We start from the raw sequence: 7,508 nt of genomic DNA, 5'->3' as shown, positions 1-7,508 counted from the left end.
AGGAAAGCGTGAGGTGTCTGTGCAGCCCCTTCTCTCCCCTGCCCTTGGATGCCAAAGCATCACAGCTGGAGCGAGGCGGGCAGTCTTGTTCCGAATGGGCTTGGGTTTGTTTCATAAAGGGAGAAGAATCACCTCCAGCATTTGCACGTAAGAAGCTGTTTTGTCCTGAGACTGAAACAGCAGCGTAGGCCCCCTCCAGTTAGAAGTCCAGGGCAACTGGCACAGCTACTTGGAATGAAGGTGTGGTGAAGGCTAGTTTGGGAGGCATTTTAACGACACAGCCTTCCTGAAACCCTTCAAGGTGGCTTTCCCTCTGCCACCTCCCTGTGGAATTCTTTTCCTTGGTTCTCCTCCTGCCTCCCAGGAGCATGTGCTGTCCTAAAACCCTTCAGGGTGGTTTTCCCTCTGTGTCACCTCCCCGTGGTATTCGTTTCCTTGGTTCTCCTCCTGCCTCCCAGGAGCATACACTGTCCTCTATTTTGGATTTAGGCCAAAGCTTAAGCCACATAAGCTGTTCCCTGTCTATGGCTGAGTCAGGCTTAAATTTTCTAAAGAAAACATATGAGATACCCTGAAGGGAAGGATATATTTGTGAAAAGCCAAAACAGATTTCCAAAGTGCAGAGACTTGCTCCTATATTCCTTGTAAAAATAGCAGAAGCCTCTGCTGAGCCCTTAGACCCTGTGCTGACCCCTCTCTCTTGGTCTACACACACTGTGCTGTGTGGCCTGTGCTGCCTCCCTCTTACCACCTCCCCAAAAAGACAGAGTCTGGCCCTCAGCTTAGGCTCTATCTTGCCCCACCCAGGATGAAAGAACAAGCCTGTTGCAGAGCCACCTGAAACTTACTCACACTCTGCTTTTTTGTGGGCAAGACAGGAGCAACACAAAGTATGTATGTTGAAAATCTGCCCTACAAAATGTTGAAGCCAGGATCCAGTGCTGTGCACCTGTAGTTCCAGCTACTTAGGAGGCTGAGCAGGAGGATGGTTTGAGCCCAGGATTTTGAGGCCAGCCTAGACAACTAGCAAGACCCTGTCTCTTAAACTAAATCTGAGAGGGGTTACAGCTATGTTGACGTATGTTTAGAGACACCTGCCTTTAGAGCCAGCCATCTGCTTACAGTCATTCTGGTGGCCATTTTCATCTTTCATAGCATCCATCCGTTAAGAAGTAAGACACATACATTATTAGTTTATATGAAAATGTCATATTCTATTTCTAGTCATGGTTACCTTTAAGATCCGAGGATACTAAACATGAAAGATAGGCAGTAACTTCATAAATACTCTAAAAAACAGTGCACTTACTAAGGAAAAGTCAACTTTGCTAATGAAATTGGATTGCTTTAGAGCAGAAAACTAAGACAGTTAAATTTTCAAGTCAATTTTCCATGGATCTGGTATTTGTAAGCCTCCTGGATGTAAAAAGTCCTTGTATAATTAGCTTTGGTTTATTTTATTTTTAGACAGGGTCTCGCTCTCACTCAGGCTGGAGTGCAGTGGCAGGATCATAGCTCACTGCAACCTTGAACTCCTGGGCTCAAGTGATCCTCTACTCCATCCTGATATTACTTTAATAGCGTATTTTTCTGGTAGTTGTCTCGAAAAACCTATTGTTTCTGTAAAGTGTGTTTCTCAGCTTTTCACATCAGCCTTTTTTGTTTTGATTTGCATTGGCAAGACAGTGTTTCCAAAACCTCCTTTTTAGCATTACACTTCTCTTGCTACAGTAGCTACTTTATGCATCGTGGTAAACAGAAGCAGAAAAATAGCCTTGAGCAGCAAACTCTATACCATATGGACATTTTTAGCAATTTTAGTGAAGATAGCTGAACTTAAAAATAGACTTCCGCGTTAGTAATTGACATTTCTTGAGGCTTCCCATCAACTCTTAATGCCTCTTATGCATTGGACTTTTTTTTTTTTTTTTTTCAGTTCAATCAAATGCCTGGTAGGAATTGCTAGCGTTGCCCCTGCCAACTCTCAGGTATGTGGTGTCTTAATCTGACTTCATTTCCATACATCTCAGAATCCAGGAGATAATGTAAATATTTTCATCCTCATAAAGTTGACTCGTTACTCTTTAAAATCCTCACAATATTCTTGAATGGGACATAATATCTAATCGAGTTTGTTATTTCTCAGAAGTGAATCACCTGCTGGGCGTGGTGGCTCATGCCTATAATCCCAGCACTTTGGGAGGCCGAGCGGGGGGTGGATCACCTGAGGTCAGGAGTTCGAGACCAGCCTGACCAATATGGTGAAACCCCGTTTCTACTAAAAACACGAAAATTAGCTGGGTGTGGTGGAGTGCACCTGTAGTCCCAGCTACTTGGGAGACTGAGGCAGGAGAATTGCTTGAACCCAGGAGGCAAAGGTTGCAGTGAGGCAAGATCACACCACTGCACTCCAGCCTGGGCAGCAGAGTGAGACTCTGTCTCAAAAAAAAAAAAAAAAAAAGAAGAAGAAGAAGTGAATCACCATTCTTCTGAGGAGCCTTTTTTCCCTTTTAGGATTAACTTCTTGGAGAAGATGTTTCCTTGCGGGTTTCTGAAGTGCTGCCATTAGAGAAGCGATCTGAAGACTTCTGTGGAATAGGAGATCTAGCCCAGCTTTAGAAGAGCCGAGAATCATGTTCTTGGTCTTTTGCTTTCAGAGCCAAGTGACAGGCACCCGTACAGTGGCCACCTGAGTTTGACTAGAGGAGCCCTTCGGCTCCCACTTGCTCTGTTACCTTGTAAAGCAGAATAGCATCCTGTATTTAGTGCTGGCTGAAAAAATTCTAGATTCCATCAGTACACCTAAAGAATTGCAGTTCAGAATACTCATGACATTCTGTGGCCCAACTGCCTGCGCTCTCGGCCCCCGGAGGCAGGACCCCCAAGTTCCACCAAGCACCCTGGGTGCCCACCCTCACTGAGGAGTTCAATGAAACCTCTAAGGTGGGCCAGGATTCAGTAGCCTCCAGGTTCCCTTCTCTGCATTCCCTTCATTACTAAGAATACAGATTCTTCTTCAAGGCTGGACTTTCTCAGAATCTTGTTCTTGTTTCCAGCAGTGCCTGTTTCCCATTCTGCGTGTGTGTGTGTGTGTGTGTGTGTGTGTGTGTGCGCGCGCGCGTGTAAGACAGAGTCTCTCTCTGTCACCCAGGCTGGAGTGCAGTGGTGCGATCTCGGCTCACTGCAACCTCTGCCTCCCAGGTTCAAGTGATCCTCCCACCTCAGCCTCCTGAATAGCTGGAATTAGAGGTGCCCACCACCATGCCTGCCTAATTTTTGTATTTTTGGTGGAGACAGGGTTTCACCATGTTAGCTAGGCTGGTCTCGAACTCCTGACCTCAAGTGAGCCGTCCACCTTGGCCTCCCAAAGTGCTGGGATTCCAGGCATGAGCCACCGCACCTGGTCCCCATTCTTAAGATAACCCGGCAGAGCTGCGACAGCCCCTGCGGTTTCCACTAGCAGGGGGAGCTAGTGTGGTTGGGGGTTAGGGTGCTGCTCCCAAAGCCTCCTGGGGGCAAATCCCAGCTCTACCACTTTCTAGCTCTGTGGCCTTGGGCAAGTTACCTCGTAGTGATAACACCTGCTTGCATGGGTGTTACGGAGACCAGAACGCTTTTGCTAATACTTAGAATATTCGAGCCATGATGAAAAAAGTTCTTAACTGGTTTTTTGTTGTTGTTGTTGTTGCTGTTTGGTAAATATAGGACATTCTGTTGACCAGACTGACCTGAGAGGTACTTACTCATAGGAAACCTTCAGTGAACATTTATTGAATGAGTGAATCAAACCATTCATTCCCAAATTAGAGCAGTTTACATCTGCCTTCCCAGCAACCCTATGACAGTTCCATTTGACAGACAAGGAAATCAAGGCCCAGGCTGCAGAAGTGCCTGCCTGAGGCTGCACACCCAGTAAGCAGCAGAGGCTGTGGCAGAGGACTGCACAGGGCGGCCCCACTGCTGCCAGCAAAAAGCCATCTCTTCCTCCACTTTCCATCCTCCCCTTCCCCATTCTTGCTCACCCCCCACCCCAGTTTTAATACATTTTCTTCCTTTCTACAAAATCGATGTATGTTCATGGTAGAAAATCAAAGAGAAAATAAAAATATCTCCATTCTCCCATGCCCCCTCCTTCACTAGACAAGTGTAAGGAAGACAGAAAGTAGTCGAACCAGCAGGGATTTTGTGAACACCTTTATTGTCCCAGATCCTGAGATACAAAGAAATGGAAAGCATGGTGTCTGCGTTTGAGGAGCTTACAATGTAATCTAAGAAGTAAAAGGTGGCGTGGGTGCAGTGGCTCACGCCTGAAATACCAGCACTTTGGGAGACCGAGGTGTAAGGATCACTTTAGGCCAGGAGTTCAAGACCACCCTAGACAACATACTGACATCCCATCTCTACAAAAAAAAAAAAAAATTAAAATTAGCCAGACATGGTGGGGCACACTGTAGTCTCAGCTACTCAGAAGGCTGAAGCAGGAAAATTGCTTGAGCCCAAGAGTTTGCGGCTGCAGTGAGCCATGATCATGCCACGGCACTCCAGCCTGGGTGATAGAGCAAGACCCCATCTGTCTCTCTCTCTCTCTCTCTCTCTCTTTTTTTTTTTTTTTTTTTTTTTTGGTAACAGGGTCTTGGTATGTTGCCCAGGCTAGTCTTTAACTCCTGGGCTTAAGCAGTCCTTCTGCCTCAGCCTCCCAAAGCCCTGGGATTACCAGAGCGACCACACGCAGCACCCCATTTCTTTAAAAAAAAAAAAAAAAAAAGCAAAAGGCATAAATACCAGTAAAATATTACAAAGTTTGTGCAGATTCCTGGGCTCAGGTCCAGAGAATTCAGATTCATTGAGATTTGGGGCCCAAATTCTGCATTTTTAGCAGGTGGATTCAGGCCATGCTATAAATAACCCTGATCTTTAACCAAAACCTGCATTTTACTATGAAGAATTTCATTTTATTATTATTATTATTATTATTATTATTATTATTATTATTATTGAGACAGAGTTGGTCTGTCACCCAGGCTGGAGTGCGGTGGCACAATCACAACTCTATAGCCTTGACCTTCCAGGCTCAAGCCATTCTCCCACCTCTGCCTCCCAAGTAGCTGGGACCACAAGTGCGTACCACCACACCTGGCTAATTTTTTTTATTTTTTATAGAGACAAGATCTCACTATGTTGCTTAGGCTGGTCTGGAACTCTTGGCCTCAAGCAATCCTCCCACCTCAGCCTCCCAAAATGCTGGGATTACAGATAGGAGCTACCGCACCCGGCCTGCGAATTTCAGATATGCAGAAATAAGCAATTTGGCCAATGGCACATGTTCAACCAGGAACTGAAGAATTGGGGCATAAGGTTGAACGCTATGAAATTGCTAATTTAGTAAGTCAAAACCTCAAACATCAGCAATTTCACAGGAGTTGACCTAACAGAATTCAGACCTCCTGAATGAACGCTGTTATCTGTCTCCACAGGAGGCCATCTCATTTTCTGCTCTTTCAAAATTTGTTGCACAAAGAACGTGTGAATGTGATCTCAATTAAGAACAGTGGAGCAACATGGGGGCGCTGTGGCTCACACCTGTAATCCCAGCACTTTGGGAGGCTGAGGCAGGTGGATCACCAGGTCAGGAGATCAAGACCATCCTGGCTAACATGGTGAAACCCCATCTCTACTAAAAATACAAAAATTTAGCTGGGCTTGGTGGCGGGCACCTGTAGTCCCAGCTACTTGGGAGGCTGAGGCAGGAGAATGGCGTGAACCCAGGAGGCGGAGCTTGCAGTGAGCTGAGATCGTGCCACTGCACTCCAGCCTGGGCGACAGAGCGAGACTCCATCTCAAAAAAAAAAAAAGAACATTGGAGCAATATAAAGCAGACAGATTGTGAGCCATCTCAGCCCTGGAGCCAGGACGGCAAGAAAGGACAGGGCTTTACACTGCTTTCTGTCTCCCAAAGCATCCTACACATAGAAGACCTAGTTGTTTATTGGTGTTTTTTTGTTTGTTTTTTTGGGATGGAGTTTCACTCTTGTCACCCAGGCTGGAGTGCAATGGCGTGATCTCAGCTCACTGCACCCTCCACCTCCCAGGTTCAAGCGATTCTTCTGTCTTTGCCCCCTGAGTAGCTGGGATTACAGGCGCCCGCCACTACACCTGGCTAATTTTTGTATTATTAGTAGAGATGGGGTTTCACCATATTGGCCAGGCTGGTCTCGAATTCCTGACCTTAGGTGATCCGCCCGCCTTGGCCTCCCGAAGTGCTGGGATGACAGGCGTGAGCCACCGCGCCCGCCCGTAATTGTTATTTTTACTTAATTTTTGAGAAGTTGAATTCTAGTCTGTCACGTACTCCCCACTTCCAGCAGGCAGCTCTGTAGCAAGGCCTCTCTGTCAGCTGCCTGTCTGGTCTCTGGGGCCCTGGCCCAGTCCCTGTGTGTGCAGGACATGCCCCCAGAGACAGGGTATTGATCCCTATTTCCTTCAAAATAGCTCTACCTTTGTCACCAGAATAATGGCTTTTTGGTTTTTTTTTTTTTTTATCCAAACACAAAAAGGTACAAACTAAAAAAGCAAAATCACCTAAAATCCCCCCATTGGCTGAATATCCTTCTAATCATCTCTCTCCTAAATGTTGGGATTCTTTATTTTTGGCTTGTGAAGTCTGACATTTAAATTTGTTGATAGAGATGTATGGTACAACACTTTTTTTTTTTTTAGACGGAGTCTCGCACTGTCACCCGATTGGAGCACAATGCCGCAGTCTCGGTTCACTGCAACCTCCGCCTGCTGGGTTCAAGCGATTCTCATGCCTCAGCCTCCCGAGTAGCTGGGATTACAGGTGCCCGCCACCACGCCCAGCTAATTTTTTGTATTTTTAGTGGAGACAGGGTTTCACTATGTTGGCCAGGCTGGTCTCGAACTTCTGACCTCGTGATCCACCCGCCTCGGGCCCCCACAGTGCTGGGATTACAGGCATGACCCACCGCGCCTGGCCGGAACACCTTTTTTTTTTTGAGATGGAGTCTTGCTTTTGTTGCCCAGGTTGGAGTGCAATGGCACAATCTTGACTTACCACAAACTCTGCCTCCCAGGTTCAAGCTATTCTCCTGCCTCAGCCCTCCAAGTAGCTGAGATGACAGGCATGCGCCACCATGCAGGCTAATTTTGTATTTTTAGTAGAGATGAGGTTTCTCCGTGTTGGTCAGGCTGGTCTCGAACTCCCGACCTCAGGTGATCCACCCGCCTCAGCCTCCCAAAGTGCTGGGATTACAGGCGTGAGCCACCGCACCTGGCCTTGAATTACAATCTTGCCAATAAAAGTGTTCCACCACCAGGAACACATGAGATGCCTCAAAAAAAAAATTGTAATTGATATTTTCAGGATTATGTAAACACTTCATTTCCAGAACCGCTGTTTGGACCCCCACTATGTGAATACCCTAAATTTTGTTTGTATCCTCATCTTAGATGTATTTGGCAGAGGGTGTTTTTGAAAATAAAACTTATTT

The 7,508-nt window shown here is 46.4% G+C and overlaps 1 long non-coding RNA gene across 1 annotated transcript; it reads left to right on the top strand.

Annotated features, from left to right (window-relative positions):
* The first annotated feature begins 1,927 nt into the window (after positions 1-1,927).
* Positions 1,928-3,025, top strand: LOC134808831 (uncharacterized). The gene is made up of 2 exons (XR_010152659.1): positions 1,928-1,988; positions 2,515-3,025. It is a non-coding gene; the product is annotated as an uncharacterized LOC134808831 (long non-coding RNA).
* The last annotated feature ends 4,483 nt before the right edge of the window (positions 3,026-7,508 follow it).

Source organism: Pan troglodytes, chromosome 18, assembly GCF_028858775.2.
Source record: "Pan troglodytes isolate AG18354 chromosome 18, NHGRI_mPanTro3-v2.0_pri, whole genome shotgun sequence".
NCBI classification, from domain to species: Eukaryota; Metazoa; Chordata; class Mammalia; order Primates; family Hominidae; genus Pan; species Pan troglodytes.
This window is presented reverse-complemented; position numbering and strand designations above follow the sequence as displayed.